We start from the raw sequence: 20,664 nt of genomic DNA on the forward strand, positions 1-20,664 counted from the left end.
GTGTTAAATAGTAAAAGGAATATGTTCCTTTTTTACAGTGACTTATGCGGCTGTGCTCCAGATCATTTGCATGGTCTGGCATAGCTACAGTCACACCTATGTTACATGTTTAAATCTGAAGCCTAATCAGCCTGCCTTCCTTCCTTCCTTCCTTCCTTCCTTCCTTCCTTCCTTCCTTCCTTCCTTCCTTCCGTCCGTCCGTCCGTCCGTCCGTCCGTCCGTCCGTTACTCTGTGTGTTTATTTTGATGGAAACCCTCTAGTCATGCCAGACAGACACCTACAGGTGACTACGACACCATCAATCTCTCTACCTAAATTGAGAAATGCATCTACATGACACATAAAGGCCTATAAATAAAATAAACCCTGCAGCACTTAAAATAATCAATTCATTTATGTGGTGCTTCTCAGGGCTAGAAAAAGGGACTGTTAGCAAAGTGCTGTTATGTAGATGTTATTGTCTTCCAAATAAATAACAATAAGATGAGAGATAAACAAATAGAGGACTGCATTCATTATCAGTTGATAAACGTTTAGTACAAGTTCAAGGTTAGTCCACCACATAGAACATCCATGTTAGATATACAGTATAAGGTAATTAATCAAAAATACATATTTCATTAAAAAAAAAAAAATATGCTAAAGGAAAAATTTGGGAAAATAAGTTGTACTACCATTAACCCCCTTCCCATTAAAGTAAGGGTACACATGGCTGCATAAATCTGGTGTAAAGCCTTTATGCCTGCAGAAGAAATTATTACTAGCACTGGCAGCCATTTTTATTATCCTAAAGTTCTCCTTTTAAATATATAAGATAAGTAATGAGTAGGGTACGGATTTTTAGGATCTAAAAATCTAAAATTAGTTTTTTTCATTCAATATTTTAGGATTTTATAGGTTTTAAAAAAATTAAATCAAGTAATTTATACGTTGTATGAAAATTAAAACAAAACCACACAACATATTATGTTTGAAACACTGTGCTTGTCTTATATATGAATTACATATGAAAACTACTTATTTGAAACTCCTATCATGAGGCTTACTGTAACAATGAAATGCAATATACCATTATGTGTGAAACACGGAATGTAGTTATATTACCGGCGGTTGGAATGCCAGCCATTGGAATCCCGACGTCGGAAGCCGGACCCGGGACTAAAGATAGGCGTCGAAATCCCGGCGCTTATCTTTATCCCGATGTCGGAAGCCCAACCCGGGACTAAAGATAGCCGAAATCCCGAGCGAAGGTAAGTGGGGCTTGGTAGCTCTTAGAAGTTAGGTTTAGGAACAGTCGGGGGGTGATTAGGGTTAGGCGTCCCGCCGGGGAGGGTTAGGGTTTGGCTACAGGGAGGGAGGGTTAGGCAACACTGGGGGGGTAGGATCAAGCACCCCCCCGGAAGGGTTAGGTTTAGGGTGCGAGAAGGGGCCAGTTCAACCCATGAAACACTGTGCCATATATGAAAACTTCTCATTTGAAACTCCTAAATTAGATCATTCCTACTTCTAACATGACACTGATCAATGAAATACTTTGACAGGTTTTCAGGAGTAAAACTTCTTCTGTCTTCTGTTAAAATTTGCTTAAATGCTCTCAGCAACTGTCTGGCACAACCCGTTAGACCAATGTTTTTCTAGATCAATATATAATTGTGAGGCCACATCTATCTATTAGTGAGGACTTAGACCACGCTTTGGTCAGCCAGGGAATGCGCCAATGGTTGACAGAATTCCAACTGGAGGCGGATCTCTATCATTGCCTTTGGGAATGCCCAGTGGTCCAGGGTTTCTGGAGACGGGTACAGCGGGATGCTGAAACTCATTTGGTCAGCTATGTGCTTCCACCCCTGAATGGGCTTACCTGGGTATATTTCCGAGGGGACAGAGACTTACTCCGAGTAGCAGGAAATTACTACTTGCAATAAGTGTAGCGGCAGAGAAGGCCATTTTACAGGAATGGATACACCCAACTCCTATCAATCTATATAAGGAGAAGCTGAAGTTTATTTTTTCGAATGGACTGGGTGGAGACTATGGGCCTGATTCAGACCTGATTGCACGGTTGTGTTCGCACGCAGTCTATTGATGTTTGCATTCTGCGCATGCGTATACATCGCAGTGCACATGCGCGAACGGCCGCTGCATTCGGGAATCAACTGCAGCGAGCACACAGAGCCTCCATACAGTGATTGACAGGACCTGACCGTTTGAGGGTGGGACGGGGGGTCAGAGAACCGCAGGCGTGCCTGGGCATTTAAATGGCATTTTAGGAGCGTGCATGATTAAGTCCCAGTGACGGCATACGCATCCTAACATCTAGTTACACACACAAACATTGGCAATATCTGTGGTAGGGTCAGGTCAACCACAACTTGTGCGTGTGGGTCCGATGGTTCTCGATGTTACCGATGTTTTCGCTGTCCTGCGAGAACATTAGTAAAGGGAAGTAGGCGGCATTATGTAGTGTTGGGTGTCTACTTATTGTGCTGCTGTTACACTACATATGGGGTCATTAGCATATTTTCGCATCGACAGGCTGCATTCAAACACAGCCGTACGATCAGGTCTGAATCAGTCCCTATGTTCGATAAAGAGAAGAAAGCCTCTTCTTTTTTTGACATGGGGGAAAGCTTTATAGCTACCATAATATGCGCCTGACTCAATGGTTTGAGACCCAAACTCTTTTTTGAGATCCTCCTATAACGTTGCCTAGCGGGTGGGTACCAGACATCATCCCCTTTTTTCTTTTTATTTATCTCGACTATTCACTATTATGATTATACTTTATTATACATGTGTATTCATGTCAGGCTTTGAATTTTATGAGTTTACTTCATGCTAACGACATCTTGGGAATTTGCTGTGATGTATATATGTCTGATGTATTGTTCGTCATTATGTATAACAGCTGTTGTTATGCTGAACTTGTATGTTCATAAGTTGCATATCTGTTTGCAGTGTTTTTGCTTCCATAAATAAAATATAAATAATAAAAATAAAAATTTAAGAGTGTGCTAAAACTGCTCTCCACGTCATATGAGGGAAGGGCTGCTATTCCCACAGGATTCCAAGGCAGTGTTTCATGCACTCTCTCTCCAAAGAGAACAAGACCCACTTTTTTCAATCTTCTTGAAATCGGGATTGCGTCCAGCACAGCCTACAACTTCTTGCCTATGGATGCCCCCACTGGTCCAAGAGCCTCTTTGTTCCTCACTTCCTGCATGAGCTGAAGCGCTTCTGTCATTGGGAGAGTTGCTTCTTCCAGCTTCTTAACAAAAAACCGCATTGAATAAGCCATCCCCATGAAATATATTTATTCTTATTATTGCTAATCTAAACGCAGCTGAATCAATTACATGCCAATTAGCAGTGTTATAAGCTACAACAAATGATTATTAGCTGCTTGCATTGTGTGGCTCAAAATAGAAACATCACTCCTAACATCAGTAACATTCGATAGTATCGATTGTACTCTGGGGCTTGAGAGAGCACGTACCCAACCTCAAGCTGTACGATCAGCCAGGCCTCGAACCTGCTCACAGAGTGACGTATTACTACTTCCGGCCTTCTATGTCAGTCATAGCAGGTAATTTATGTATGCCCCTAAAATGCCCTGAAAACGGTGAGGCACGCCTGCGTTTTCAGACCACCACTCCTGTCAACTCCCACAAACAGCCTTTCATGTCAATCAACTCTCGGAAGCCAATTCCTGCTCGTAAGCCGTATGATCAACAGCATTTTGGATCGCAAGGTCTCGTATGCACATGCGCACAACTAACCGTATGCATGCGTGGTTTGGAAACATCGGATGCGTACGACCGAGCGGCCGCTTACGACCGACTCTGAATGAGGCCCTCTGCCCTTTGATTATTGATAGCATGCACGACGCCCAGGTTATCACACCAGAACACAATCCTACTGTTGCTTGCCAGCCCACAGTTCAACCGCAACCACAATTGAAAAGAGCTCCAAAAGCAGCATGCTTGTAGTAAGACCCTGCTGCTTCCAAGAATCGGGCCAAGCTTCTGCGCACCATTCGCCCTCTAAAAATACCCGAAACTCAACAAACTGGATGCATCTGTAAATAACTGAAGTTCAGAATTGTCCACTGGTGCTGGCAGCCATTTACGAACCCCATTAAACTCCCGTAGACACAACATCCAAACAAGCAGATCCTCTCTCAAGTCTTGCGATATGTGAATAAAGTGGTGAGACTTCTTAACTCCTGTCGTGGTGAGTTCTAACCGACCATAGAAAATCCTACCTGTAGGTATAACTCTAAGAGCGAAATTTAGGATGCCCAAAAGGGACTGTAACTGCTTTAGCAACACCTTTTTCGCTAAAACAAAGGACTGTAACAACTCCCCTAACCGGTGAACCTTCTCCGATGGTAATCGGCAAAGACCAAGCAGAGTATTTATCTCTATCCCCAGATAGGACAGGCGCATAACATGGCCTTCTGTTCATGAGCAACTGGCATGCCCTGAACGGCAAAAAATGCTTGCAGCGAAAAAAAGCAGATCCCCGCAAACTACCAGCTGGCCCCACTAATAAAAAATCATCTAGGTAATCGGCAACCCCTCTCTGACCTGTACCTGCCTGCACACACCATTGCTAAAATGAGCTGAAGCACTCAAAAAAGGGAACACGAAATAGAATAGCCCATCGGTAGACACTTGTCCACATAATAGCTCCCTACTACCTTAAAACCCATATATTTAAAAGAGTTCGGATGAAGGGGCAGCAATCAGAAGGCGGATTCAATATCCACCTTGGCAAGCAGTACCTGCCTCCCAAAACCCTGCACTGTCTCTAGGGCCTGTTCGAATGATTGGTAAACCACTCGGCAATCCACTGGATCTAACGTGTCATTGACCGACCTCCCTTCCACGTAAGAAAGATGTTGGATCAACCGGAACTTACTCGGTTCCTTCTTTGGTACTACCCCCAAAGGTGAGATACATAACTCCTTCAGAGGGGGAGACGAGAAAGGGATTCACACGCACCCCACGCCATCCTCTGCCTCCAGTTTACGCTTGACGACTTCAGGCTGGTCCCGCACTGACCTCAGATTCCGCTTGGAGACGCAGATATCACAAGTTAAAGGCAAACAAAAATCATCCTTAACCATCTAAAAAAAAGTTGCCTCCTCCCTGAGAGGATAACGACCCATCCACTTCCCCAACTCAACCAAATTAATTGACGAGGGTGCCTTATTTAACACCCCCTCGTTGTTCAGTATGGTGTTCTCCCCGACCAGCTCCTGCACCCCGAACACGGCAGGACTTCCAGACAGCATGCAGATATGCCTGTATTTACATCCTGTTCCTTTGTTGCATTGATTGTTGTTAAACGTGTAGCACTTATAGCGCCCAGCGCCCGAGGGACCAGGGCAGTCCGGAAAGGGCTGCTTCCGACTTGCCGTGGAATCAGCAGGCACCTTGGGCTGCTGATTGACCTCCAGCCAGATTTCAACATCCTTGAAGCCGAATTTAAATACTGCTTGACCCTCCTGCTTCTTTCTGAAAGTCTCATCGTATTTCAGCATGTTCATGTATTCCCCCAGCCAGATTTCTAAGTAACACACCGCGAATACGTTCATGCCGCTAACCAATTTTGGAGTGAACAGAAAGCTTTTCCCACAGCTACCCCGGCGGACTTCACCTGGCCAAAGCCTTTTTAGCATCAGCCATAATGGTGAACATGTCCACAACATTACCCTTCCTAATCCATTCCCTAAACTTTAATCTTAACTATAGCCGTGTTCACACAATCGGTGTCATTCATCTTGGATCGCAAGTCTGCAATCTTACACACCCACACGTTGTGAAAATATGCAAATTAATGAGATCGCACTGTGGGCTCATTTCAGACTCACTCGCTAGATGCGTTCGCGTGCAGCCAAAGTATGCAAATCCCACGATCGCGTGGCAAGGCATTAGCACGCCTACTATGTCTTGGCGTGCGATCGCAGTGTGTATTTAGATGCCCAGCAGCCTGTCTTAAGACCCCCACTATCCCACGTCATCTCCAGGAAGTGTATACAACAATCGATAAAATCGAGTAACACCGGACCCATACGCAGCACTTGTGGCTGACCATACCCTACCACAAGCAATGTGAGTGCTTCAGTGTGTAATTCAGCCCTGTGACATGTATTATGACGCTTTCTAACTGACAACAGAAAATTGCACTTAATATGCACTTAATTATGCACGCCTCTGAAACGGCATTAACACACCTGCGTTCGCACCACCACACCCCCGTTTCCATCGACCAACCCCTGTCACCACCCACAAACGGCTCATACTGTCACTCATTCTAGTGAGGTGGCTATGCGCTGTGAGCGAACGCTTCCCGATCACATGGACTAGTTCGCACACGCGCACTGCGTATTATATTCATGCCAAGATTGCAAACATTGGTAGGCTACGTGCGAACGCAGCCTAGCGAGCGGGTCTGAATCGGGTCCTGTGACCGCAGCACTATACCAAGATGCCCACCAGCTTATAAAGTCGCCCACTTCCCATTACATACATCAGCAAGTCAGCGAACACATCGGTAACATTGAGTAACATCGGACCCATATACAGAGTTGTGGTTGAAACTGACATGACTCACAACCTGCGAAACTTCCTGTCGCCATGTAGACCTCTGACTGTGAATGCCGTCGCTGGGGCTTAAATATACACGCCCCTGTAACGGCGTTCAAACGCACAGGCTTGCCTGCGGTCCTTCGACCCCCAAATGGCACTTCTTGTCAATCATTTCTCAGTGGCTCTGCGTGTCTGCTGCATTCACTTTTGCAATCGCTGCGGCCGTTTCGCGCATGCACAGAATGCAACAATCCACTGGGTGCGTGCGAATGCAGACTTGCGAACCAAGCTGAATGAGGCCCAATGAACCATATCCCCGGCTGCCTCCGGACCTTAGCTGCCGACCGTGTACTAGATCTCTTTGGACTCCCACGCTTCCCCTTGAGCTTTTGCACCAAATACTTCATGAACCTGCGTGTCCTATCAGTGGAGAGATTACAGAGAAGGGGAGAGGGACAGCAGGGTGCACAGTTTATGATAATGGGATGACAGAAAGGGCAGAAGTAAAGATTTTAACAGCAAAACGAAAACTGTAATACTCAGCCAGCCTGATTGAAAACTGGAATGAGGAAGATGGCTCCTCAACCAGGCTATTTATAAGACTTGTAGTGACCCTATCATTTTGACAGACAACCTCCCAGCTACGCCCTTTTCCTCCCTTAACCCCTTAATGAAACTAGCAACATTCCTTAACAAACAGGGGCCCTGATTCAGAGCCGGACGCTCTTTCAGAACGCTCGCTCTGAATAAGGGCGGCATTATTTTTTTTTGGTGTCGGCCTCCTGGCCGCTCGCTAAGCTGTAGGTGACCACCCACAGCTTTTGCGAGTGGCCATATGATGGTCGCGATGGTCGTGACCATCGGGCTTGCGACAAGACCCTTGTGTTAGGGTCTTGTTCCTGCAAGCCCCAGTGAGCTTCTGGCTCTAATAGAGCCGGAAGCTCACCACATACATCACTCGTGATGTCAGTGGGGCCGCCCCCAAACGGCAGGCGGTCCGTCGGGAATGCCTCCATTTGGCAGGCCACCCCCCGCGACCTGCCTACCAAACGGGACGAGCTGTCGATCAACATCGACTGCCGCCCCTTTTGAATGCGAGCGCCGGAGTGAGTGATTTTTCGCTCACTCCGGGGCTCGCGCACACGCAGTGGCGTGCGCACTGCACGGCCATCGACCCGCTTGTGAGTGGGTCTGAATCAGGCCCAGGGTGCTTATCTTTCTTCAAACTTATGCAAGTATTTGGATGCCTTAGTATTCAATTCACAAATATCTCCATGGTTTTGTAAGGGCCTGATTCACTACGGATCGCAATACTGCGTACGCACGCAGTTCAACTGTGATAGCAAGCCAAACCACTGCGACCGCAATGCAAACTCAGCACAACAAAAGGACGCCCACTTTACCGTATGCACATCCGTAATACTTAGCAGAATAGCGAAACCATCAGTACAATGGAGTACCATCACAGCAATTTCGGAGTAAGGTCAGGGCTTGTACAAGTGTGTGTGAGGCTAACAACCACGCACGCTATGAGACCTCACACTGCGTATGGCATCGTAGTGGATAATTTATGCACGCTCTTGCAACGGAGTGTGAACGCACTGGCGTGCCTACATTTCCCCGACCACCCCTCGTCACCACCCACAAACGGTGCTTCCTGTCAGTCACTTTGCGAGGGGTCTGTGTAGCCTCTATGATCGCAGTCCCTATTGCAATAGCTAGCTCGCACACGCGCACTGCGATGCATATGTATGCACAGAACGCAACAATCGCCCGATTGCGTGCGTATTAGCAACTGCGTTCCTTGCTGAATCAGGCCCTAAGAGCTTTCAGAGGTCTTAGATTTCACTGACAAAATATGCTGTCAGTACAAAAACCTGCAGCAGGCTGCTGAGTGATTATGTGATTTTTATCTTGTGACAACATAAAAAAGCCACTAGGCATATGTAACCAGCATTGCAAAACACATTTCATTTCCAAATTGCCCAAGGGACATTTTTGATTAGTTTCAATATGCTATATAGAGTATGTCTAAAATAAAATCAGACTCATTTAAAAATAAAATGCAAAATGATATTGCCGAGCTGGAGATATCTCTGTACTTCTATCACTGTTACACGTTGGGCTATAGCTATAGAATAGGTCATCAGCTCTTTGGAAATTAGGGCTGTGGCATAAGACATTTCCTCAAGTTAATGAAGCCAAGTTTCTGTGATACTCCAGCCCTACTTAGCTGCAAATCACAGTAGTTCATTTAAAAATAATTTCCAAGGGCAGTTTACTAAAATTCACAAAGTGCCCATTATAGTGGTCTGAATAACTGTCTAAAACTATGATATTTTCCTATGTTTATAAGTGGTGGCAATTTATTTATATTGTCCATTGTGTCCAGTATTGTGAAGTATTCATTAATAACGTTCTTTAGGCAATATCCGTATAATCCTAACAAACAGCTAGTCAGCTGTTAGAATAAGGAGTATATGCTGCTATTTTATTAATAGATATCACATTAGGAGCTTTTACAGGTGACAGCATGCATCATTATAAGTATTTAGTGGTGGGTACTGGTTCCATATACAGTATGGCCTTGATGCAAAGCAGCCTGGCCACAAATGCTCCTTCTTTGCGTGCATGAACTAAAGGGGTATATTTGCTTGTACTGCACTGGGAGTTCTATGCACATTTGTACTGTGGGAGTTCTATGTATCTCTGCAAATAGACCGTCCCAATCCGTACGCTTGGATTGGTATTCATCATCATTATCAGTGCACACCCATGCCTCTGATAACATGCCCAAACTCAGAGGTTCCCAAACGCGGTCCTCAAGGCACCCCAACAGTCCAGGTTTTAGAGATATCTTTGGTTGAGCACAGGTAGTTAAATCAAATTGACTAAGGCACTAATTAAGTCACCTGTGGTCAAGCATGGATATCATTAAAACCTGGAATGTTAGGGTGCCTTGAGGACTGCGTTTGGGAACCTCTGCCCTAGTTGAACTTATGTGAGAATGCTCCATTATATTCCAGTTACGCTTCCTCAGTCTCAAATGGGGATGTGACTGAAATGATATGAATCTTCATTGACCGTACTTGTGTACATGGAACATTTACATCGGAAATAGGAGCTCATTCAGACCTGCTCGTTAGATGCGTTCGCAGCATAGACAAATCCAGTGACGATCGCACGGCAAGGCATTAGCACGCCCACTATGTCTTGGCGTGTGATCACTGTGTGTATGCAGACGCCCCCCAGCCATTCATAAGACGCCCACTGGCGCACGTCATCTCCTGGAAGTGCATGAAAACATTGGTACATCGAGCACCATCGGTTGCGATCGCAGCACTTGAGGTTGACTGTACCCTGCTGCAAGCACTGCGATCACTTCAGTGTGAAATACAACCAGGCAGCACGTACAATGACGCTGCCTGTTAATTATGCACGCCTCTGAAATGGCGTTAAGACACTCAGACACGCCTGCATTCGCACCTCCACTCCCCCGTTTCTACTGGCCAGCCCGTCACCACCCACAAACGGCTTCTCCTGTCACTCATTCTGCTGGGCTGTCTATGCGCAGCGAGCGAATGCCTCCCGATCTCTCTCACTGGTTCGCGCATGCACACTGTTATGCATATGCATGCGCAGATTGCAAAAATCGTCCAGCTACAAGCGAATGCATCCTAGCGAGCAGGTCTGAATCAGCTCCAGAGTGCCAAGAAAGATTTTGTAAGGGCTTATGTGTAACTCTGCATCAGTAGACCGAAGTGTCCTTAATGCCACATGCTGGGCCAAATTCAGATGTGCACACAATGCCGATAATCACACCACTGTCCAATGTTGGAAGAACTGCCATGCCAGGGCGAATGTAGACATAGAGAGAGACAATTTTGGTGGGAGTGTTTCTGGGTGGTAGCAGGGGGGTGGCTAGACATGTATGTGTCGTGGTCAGCGACTGCGTCTAAAGATGCAGTTGCACTGACACAGGTGGCCATGTTCAGATGGTGATTCTGTGCCTCCATAGGACTGGTGCAATCTTTGATGGTGCAACCGATGGTGTGTCTTAATACGCACAGCGATGGATTAGTGCCATAGCCAGTGAGTGTCTCAGTTGGAAGACCATCAACTAAGGCATTTGAATAAAGACGCAAGTGCAGCTTCGACAAAAGATGCGGCTGCAGCTGCGTCCACCTCTGAGTCAGGCCATAGTAACATTTATATCAGTCTTAAAAATTATTTAACTCATTTAAAATCCATAAAAGATAATGTTAACAGCATAATTTTTTGTCCACATCACTTTTGTGACTCTGGAATCTGTGAAGGTGCGTATGGCGAGTTGGGTATGGGATCCCGGCTGTTGGGATGCCGACTGTCAGAATACCGACAGCGGCATCCCAACATTCACAATCCCGGCACTATGACTTAAGTTCCCTACACCTGACTGCCAAGTGCCTAAACTAACCCCTAATCCTAACTCTCCCCTAACCCCTGATACTTACCTACAGGATGCCGGCGGTCAGGATTCTGTAGCCGGGATCTGTATTTAGATCTGCCTGGAAGCTTACTAAATCCCCTGTAGAAGAATGTTGCAATGCAATCATTGGGAGGGAAAAAGCTACCGGACATGTTATCTGTTAACTAAATGTTAACTAAAATTGTTCTCAATTTATTTCATTCTCAAGAACCCCAAACGTGCTTCAGGATAACCAAATGCCCATCTCTTTTGCATCATAACTTATTTCCTACATGTACAGATTTAAAGGTTACTAATTATCCTCTCAAACACACATATGTAACCACACGTTTTATATAATGCTTGCAAACGGATTCGGTATGATTAACTGCCGGCCGCATGTAAGTATCGCTAATCTAATTTCCCCCCTTACCCTCCCTTGGAAGTGCCTAACCCTAACCTCCCCCCAGTGCCTAACCCTAATCCCCCCTCTAAGTGCCTAAACCTAACCCCCCTTCCCCGCTGCCTAAACCTAAGTCTCCCGGGGGGGTGCCTAACCCTAACTTCCCCCCGGGGGTGCCTAATCCTAATCCCCCCCTTCCCCTAGCCTAACCCTAACCCTCCCGGGGTGCTGCCTAACCCTAAGTCCCCCCCCTAAACTAACCCTCACCCCCCCCTCCTGCGGCTGTCCGCACCCAGCGCACGGCTTACCTTCATTACGGGAGGCCGGGCGCCGGGATCCCGATGTAGGTAAAATGGCAGATGTCAAGATTTTGACGCCTGTCATTTAACCCTTGCCGGGATTAGACAGTCGACAAACCGGCGGTCGGGATTCCAACCGTCGGCTTCCAGACTGTTTCCCTTGCAAACATTTTACTAAATCCAAAATTGAAATTAATGCAGTCTGGTTTTTCATATAAACATGTTCCCCTTAATCTTCCTCATAATGGTCTCCCTTCTACATGCCATACACCTAACTCATTTACTACTCTGTGTATTCCATTGCCTCTGCTACATATGATTCAGTGAAGTTCCAATACTGGTTGATAGACATTTAGCCAACCAACGACAAATCTTATTTCAGAATATCATTGACAAAGGAGAATAATCACCTGCAGGTAGGAAGCCCATCTCACGGCTGTTCTACCTCAACTACCTGGTTGAGAATAGCTATTCTATATTTATATTGTTAAACAAAGCCACAATCTCTAAATACCTTAACACTCATTATTAATTCACATTTAAGATGCTTCTAAAATGACTACAAAAGCAAAAATAGCTTCATAACAGGAGCTGCTAAAGAGCTTTAGTTCCATTTTTGTGAAGACTAAATTTAATGCTATTGGGAAGTTTCAAAGAAATAATGGAACTTCATCCATGACTGCGGGGTATTTGAATATTAGCACCTGTTTTAATTTTTTTATTTTTTAATGACAACATAGCAATGAATATAATATAAAACAGTTCAACATAGATGATAAAATATCTGTGTAGGTACAGTATGCTAATTCCCATTCCTGATCTCCTATTTTCACGTGTATGTATACTTTTTTTCCATGTCTCCATTACAACTCCCATGTTCCCTTTTATCCTTACTGTATCTCAATCCCATATCAGTAAGTATGTAGCAATCATTCCCATACAACAGGATGCACAATTCAAATATGATCATCTTAACTGAGTCCCATGTGTATACTTTTGCTCATGCTCGAAGTTCCCTAGGGGAGTAGCATTGCAACCTAGAAATGATAAGGATTAATGAAAATTAGTATTGTGGCTAATAGTATAACTGTTTTGATTCAGTGGTAATTCAAAGATTTCTATAGGTGTGGTATGACTATGATTCAGAATGTCTACATTACAATTTCCTTTCTTAATGTCGACATTCTGAAGATCGACATCATTAGGTTGACAGTCAATTTGTAGTCATGAATTTAGGTCGACATGGTTAAAATTATGAAACATTCGGAATGTTAACATTTAACATGCCGACACCAAAATATCAAATTATGGATTTTTGGTTATATTAGCCTAACCGTAACTTTACACCTAACCGCAAACATCAACAAAAAACATATGTCGACATTCGGAACGTGTCAACATTTTAACCATGTTGACGTAAATGCATCTCTACATATTGATTGGTGAACGAATGGTCATGTTGACAGTATGTCGATATTCCGAATGTCGACCTACTGAATGCCGACAAGTTGAGCGGATAATGATTTTTACAACATTTCTATGTATTACACTGAGAGTGGCAACAGAGACTGTCAGCAACCCATGTCTGCAGTTCCGGACCCCGATAACATAGCACCCACTGCTAACCAATCAGAAGTCTTTTCTGACCCTAGCTCAGTTCAACAGCTGACTCAGTTTGTGGGACCAGCACAGTCTGCTGTGAGGCGTGAACAAAGAAGGTTGAGATGGAAATTGTAGAAGCATATAAGGACAATGGCTAAAATAAACATTAGCAGGGGAGGATAGAGATAAACAGGGAGAAAGACCAGATAAAACCAACTGAAACAAGAGTGACTTAAGTGATGGGGAGAAAGTAACTGCTTGTATGGGACAATGAAGTCTAATGAGGGGAGAGATAGTAAGAGGTAAAGACAGGAACATAGAGAAGAAGGAGTGAAGAGTGAATGAAAGACTAGAATGAAGTAAGAGTGATGAAAAGAAGAACAGACAACAAACATAACAGTGACAGAAAGCAACAAAAAGATGGAAGGTAGAGAGAGAAGGGGTGTTAGAGAGAGATGAGAGTGCAGTGAAAGAAGCAGATATATTAGAAGCGAGAGAAGTTCTGCACAGGTATTGCTAAAGAGTGTGACTGGCGTTCAGTAAGAATGAGAGCATGGAATATAGGGATTAAAGGTAGACTTTCCATGGCAGTGACTGAGTTGGAGATAGACCAGGGGTCACTCACAGTATCCAGCTTGAGACATCCAACATTCTGCATAACACCTAGTAAGTCCTGGCCAGGTGGAGAGGACACACTACTTCTTACTAAACAGCTAGGGAATGTTCAGGAGAACCTTGGTCATTGAGACACTCATATGGTTACAACCAAGGCAAGCTCACAGAGTCAAAAAGTATCTGATACAGAGCCCTTAATGGTAAACACATTGAAAATGTATTGACTACAGTACAGACTAAGGGGTCTATGTACTAAGCCTTGAAGAGAGATAAAGTGGACGGAGATAAAGTACCAACCAATCAGCTCCTAACTGTCATTTTTCAAACACATATGATAAAGATGCGAGTGACTTGCGCTACACTCCCTATGAGGTCCAATAATAGATTTTAAATACAGTCAGGTACAGCTGGAGCTTTCAACAAGGCCCCTCAGAAAGAATATAAGAGTTCATAGAGGTGGTTCTGAAGAGGTGGTTCCGGCACTTTAGTCTATTTGTAGTTACCCCTTTCTGTTTTTTTTCTCTCAAAAATATGTGGAAGAAAAATAAAACAATATATAGTGTAAAAACGTATAGAATCTTTTTTCTTCCACATATTTTTGAGGAAAATAGATTAAAGGAAGCGCCGGAACCACCTCTTTTAACTCTATTTTTCAAACACAGCCTGTACAATGACAGTCAGGCTCTGATTGGTTGGTACTTTATCTCCAACCACTTTATCTCTCTCCAAGGCTTAGAACCCCTAAATTCAGTTGGAAATTGTATTTAAAGAACTACTTAATATTTAAGGATCACTTTCTTATGACATACCAGGATGAAAAGTAATGTAATACAGGGTATATTTAAATAGATTTTTTAAGTTTATAATTGTAACTCCCACCAGGGTGTTGGTGATGGTCAGTGTTTACCGCAGAACCTCCAGAAAGTACCACTCGCTTACATTACATCATGTGCAAAGTTGGCAGCATTTTTAAATAATTTCTAGGCACCCTTTGCTAGTTATACATTTTATGTTTGACAAAAACCCCTAATATGTTTACTAAAGTAGGCTATGATCTATTTTTATTTTAAATGCTTTAAATAGATATTTACATACCTATGACCAATTCCATATAAAAAGTGCATGGCACAGCTGGGCAGAATTGAAAGACACAGTAGGTACAGTACAATCTTCTTGGGGGAATACCTGGAAATTGGGTATGGTTGCAACTTGCAACTATATTGCACAGTAAAAGCTGCCATTCTGGAAACGTATTGGGCATCGAATGTGCACAGTTCCAGAGTCCCTAACGTTATTTACATGTATTATATAGCAGTGTCTCATATTCACACCATGCCTATTACTGGAATCACCATTACCTTACTGCTAAGGTTTTATTACTTATTATGGGGCCTATTCATCATACAATAAATGGGCCGGTAACCATGCGGAAACGCCAGTTTCCACATATTTAGGTTACCGGGCTATTCATCATCAGGGATCCTATAGGATCCCCTTATATTCAGCAAACTCTGAAAACTGAAAGTTTTTGGAGTTTGCTTCCATGAACAAGCGCCACCTTCAGACTGTGCTTGTTCTTGGATCCCCGCTCCTTCCTATGGAAAGGAGTTCCAGGGATGCGAAGAGGGATCAGAGTGGATCCCTCCTCCACCTCCTCAATACCTCCCGGCGGCTTTGCGCATGCATCTCCAGAGGTCATGCATGCGTAGACGGGACGACAGGGGGGAGGTAAGTAACCACGGGGACAACTACTTTTCGGAGCAGCTGGTGATAAATAGACCCCTATATCACGTTTAGCAATATTTATTATTTATATCATGTTTAGCTCTATGGTTAGGGTTGTGTATAGATCCCCTTCAGTAGATATACCGGACCTGATGTGTAGTGAGGGCGGAAGTGTGGTTCCATGCCCTGACAACACCGTTATTTTGTCTCCGCTGTAGTTTCTGGCCACCAATAGTAGAAATTTTTACCCTCGCGGGCTCACTTCACTCGCCACGGGCACAGGTTACTATTCCCACTCTATATCCATGTGGATAGTAACTGATGACGTCAGGGTCCTGTAGCTGAGGAGGATATATCCGCAACCCAATGGTTAGTGTTTTGCTTTCTTTCTTTTTTTAAGAACTTTTATTGGTAAGTTAACGATTGTTAAGCTTGGCCCCTGCTGGAGCACCTTTCAGTGTATAGTATCAATCAACGATGGGAAACTTGTGCCCATTACTGTAGACACTTGCTCCTCTCCTGCCTATAATAAGTTAAAGTAACCATAATACATCCTAGGTTACTATTTGCTCTCCTTTCCCCTAATACCTCATAATAAACGTGTTGGAGGGGCAAGTAAAACCACTTGTAGGCCTGTCATATATCGTAGGAGACAATTTTATTAGACCTATAATTTGTTACATACCTATCATGGGCTATCTTGGTGAAGTGCAGGTTCTGGCAGGTTAGAATCCCAAGAATAGACAACACAGTGAATTTTATTCTCTTTAATTCTTGGACAAGACAGTCTCATAAAAAATATCTGACAGGCCTAATGCAGTAAAAGGCAGCTTCCCCCAGGCACTAACCTTTAAACGGATTGTTAGCAGGTCAGCATAAAATGGTCTCTTGTAAATGTGCTTTCTTGAAACAAATTAAAGCTTTCGCTAGCTGAAGGATCCTCACAATATTACTAAGCAAATCATTAGGCGGACTGATGTAGTCGGAAAATATGATTCCTATATTGAATTAATAAAATCTCTGCCTCTATAAATATGGAATAAAAATGGAAATTGGCTGTCTTCCTGTAACAGATACGTATTTTATCCATTGTGGTTGAAGTTAGTGGGGCTGCTGTGAGGGCACCTAATCTAAAATAATAAACATTATACATATTATATATTCATATTCATCCTGCCTATTCTCTTCTCTCTGGGACTTCTACTGTCAGATAATCTTAAATGGAAGACACGTACCATGCATTTTGGATTGTGTACAGTTATTGACACATATGGCTGGATGTTTAAATAAACATCAGGCTGTGTTACCACCCTCTGGGCGTGGCTGTATTGCCAGCAGCCTTTAATATAGGGCAGAGGCTCCCAAACTACCTTCAATCACTGCGCACTAGAGTGTCAGTGGGTTGGGTTCGGGATCCCGGCGGTTAGAATCCCGACAATGGCATCCTGAAAGGGTTAGGATACCGACACCTGTTGGCAGGGCCAGCTCTAGCGGTGTTCGACTAGTGCGGTCGCACAGGGGCGCCACCCGTAGAGGGCGGCACCCCTCCCCAGCATCCCGATTTCAGCGGGACAGTACTGTCCCGCTGTTCCACTCGCTGGCCGAAGTGGTCAGCGGGTGGTCAAATGGGGAGGCTGGGGACCCCCAGAGAGTGAATGGATGCCGTGCGGCGGTGCTGGACCCCCAGAGAGTGAATGCACGCCTCTCAAGAGCCGGGAAACAGGGTGCTCAGAACCCTGGAGCTGGCCCTGCCTGTTGGTAAGTATCCTAACCCTCCTCTCCCTTCCCGCACCCTAAAACTAACCTCCCCCTATTGCCTAAAACTAACCCTCCCCCCTTAGTGCCTAACCCTCCCCCTAACCCCAATACTTACTGTCGGGATTCTGACCGCCAGCACCCCGACAGCTGCCATTTCAACTACACCCCGTATCAGCATTTATTTCATGACACCCTTGGGCCAAAAGTTTCTTTTTATTCAGCATAATAAAATAGGTGGACAGTGTTGCGCTTTTGTTTGTGCACATATTTTATGACTGGCAGCCACAAGTGCTGGTATTGCATGTCCCATTGACCATAAATAATTTGATTAAGTACTGGTCCACCAACCCATGGCATCACTATAAGTGCTCTGTGGGCAGCACTGGTATAGCGTTATGGTCTTTTTGTGTTTAGAAGTGTTGTGATGCACATGTATGGTTATTTGATAGCTGTGCTCAATACCGTACCACTGCGTTGCACCCGTTTTTGCTAATGTTCCCCTGGTGTGTTCTAAGATTAGTGTAGTTATGCTGTAATTAAACTAGTTCAGTCTGTTTCTATATAAATGAGCCTGAAGACATATCATAACTCCACAATAAAGAAGCAGCAAAATAGAAATTAGAGCGATAGCAGTTTTTATACTGTGCAGAGTAGAGAAAAATGGTGGACAGTGTTTGACAAAGTACCGCAATGTATTATAAAAATCCCATGCATGTTGGTTGAGTCTGACCTTACCCTATAGAAAAACATACAGTCAGGTGCATAAATATTGGGACATTGACAGAATTTTCATATTTTGGCCTCTATTCACCACCACAATGGCTTTGAAATGAAACAAACAAGATGTGCTTTAACTGCAGACTTTCAGATTTAATTTGAGGGTAATTACATCCAAATCAGATGAACGGTGTAGGAATTACAACGGTTTCTATATGTGCCTCCCACTTTTTAAGGGGCCAAAAGTAATGGGACAAACTAAACAATCCTAAATCTAACTTTCACTTTTTAATACTTTGTTCCAAATCCTTTGCAGGCAATTACAGCCTGAAGTCTGGAACACATAGACATCACCAGACGCTGGGTTTCATTCCTGGTGATGCTCTGCCAGGCCTCTACTGCAAATGTCTTCAGTTCCTGCTTGTTCTTGGGGCATTTTCCCTTCAGTTTTGTCTTCATCAAGTGAAATGCATGCTCAATCGGATTCAGGTCAGGGGATTGACTTGGCCATTGCATAACATTCCACTTTTTAGCCTTAAAAAACTCTTTGGTTGCTTTTGCAGTATGCTTCGGGTCATTGTCCATCTGTACTGTGAAGCGCCGTCCAATGAGTTCTGAAGCATTTGACTGAATATGAGCATATAGTATTGCCCAAAACACTTCAGAATTCATTCTGCTGCTTTTGGCAGCAGTCACATCATCAATAAATACAAGGGAACCAGTTCCATTGGCAGCCATACATGCCCAAGCCATGACCTCTCCTTAGGCAGGCCTCATGAAAAGTGTGACAAACGTCCCCATCAACAGTCCTAAGGTCTTTGAAGTAAGTAGGACCTGTAACTGTGTAGAAGCATTCAAAATTTGTATGATGTACAGTGTAAACATGGCCAAGAGCTTCTGTTGCTCTGATACCAGGATGACCATCTACAGCGACTCCTTGTTTTCCGTGCAGAAGCATTCCATGTGTAATATTTTAGCAGCTCACAGTACAGCAGGGTCCTTGCAAAGTCATCATTTTGACACAGTTGGAAGAAAGAAATGAATGTTGTTGTGTAAGTTGGTATAGTCAGAGAGCTGAGAATGCTGGCAAAGCCTGCTAAAGCTCTCTTCGATAATAAACATTAAGATCATGACAAAACATGACAACAAAAAACACTTTCTCCGAGGCCCTACCCATATGCCGTGTGGCCCCACAATGAGCATACAGCAAAAATTGTGTTAATTAATTAAAAATTAACAGTAATTAATTTCCATTAAAAAATTTTTTAGTTGCCTCCGCCGTGTTTTAATACACTCGTATGTAAAATGTATGTGTGTAAAATTATGTGCCGTGTTGCAAGTAAACGGGAATGCTGTATCTTTTAGATAATGTTTGCAGGAACATAGGCGTCTGTTTATCAAATCAAAATTGACATTAAATAAAGTGGGGCTATTTACTAATAAGTTAAATCAAGATATGTTGCCTATACTGTGGGACCCATTTATCAAGTTTAGTATTACAGTGATATAAATGAAAGTGTCACTGGTATTCATCATTACTTACCCCTCTGGTGAGATCCAGCGATGTCCTCCTCGATGGCTGGATCGCTGCCAGCGACAGACTACTCTGTCATGAGCATGCACGACGGTCAGTCTGTGCATGTGTATGACGGATTACCTAGTGGGGACCCGACAGTACCTGGAAGACTTTGCTGAAGCCGGAAGAGCTGCTGCCCGGTCCCCATTGCCGGCAATGGGGACCACATCGCTTTCGCCATCGCCAGATGATCATAGCGATGCAATGACAAACAATGGTAATGTTAGATTGCTAAATACAAAAAGGATGACATAACCCCCTTAGTGAGTGCTAAAGGAGTTATTCATCTTTGATAAATGGGGCCCTGTATGTCCATTAGCTCTCAGTGCCGCTCAGGACTTTTACCGATCCACTGTCCTGGCCAGAGAATTTTCATCAATATCCCAGAAATGATATTGCTTACTGCTGCGATTTAGGGCGATAAGCAATGACACTTTTCAGGGCTAAATTATGAAGGGTCCTTAATAGATCCTATAGTTCATGTACAATGTCAGGAAAAAAACAAATAATTTTTGCCCCCACAAAACTCACCTTTTAAGTGAATTTAGTTAGCCATGAGCAGGGCGAATTTGCACACCAGCAGTGTGGACTTGACGGCAACGGCACCTTAGATCAGGGCCATAACTAGGGTGGTGCAACATGTGCCATGGCACAGGGCGCTGTTCGGGCCTGTCAATTTTCTGTTTATAATCATTCTCACTTGTAGCTTCCTCTTCTTTTATTCCTGGCATCTCTTGGACGCCCCTATCTCAGGCCCCTATCTCCTCCTGGCTGACTCCCACTCCATCTGGCCACCACCCCAACACCTTCAGTCACATCCTCTTTTATTTACCCACACATTTCAAAATACTGTCATACCTGGGACTCAAACCCATCACCTCTCACATGGCAGTCAGACACCTTACACATGGAGCTTTCTGCCCCA

General features: G+C 44.1%; 1 protein-coding gene across 1 annotated transcript in view; it reads left to right on the forward strand.

Moving 5' to 3' along the window:
* Positions 1-20,664, forward strand: part of DPP6 (dipeptidyl peptidase like 6) — a 587,423-nt gene that overhangs the window by 425,959 nt on the left and 140,800 nt on the right. The gene's annotated exons all lie outside the window — the stretch shown is intronic.

The sequence above is a fragment of the Taudactylus pleione genome, unplaced genomic scaffold (genome assembly GCF_031769625.1).
Source record: "Taudactylus pleione unplaced genomic scaffold, aTauple2 ptg000517l, whole genome shotgun sequence".
Taxonomy (NCBI): Eukaryota; Metazoa; Chordata; class Amphibia; order Anura; family Myobatrachidae; genus Taudactylus; species Taudactylus pleione.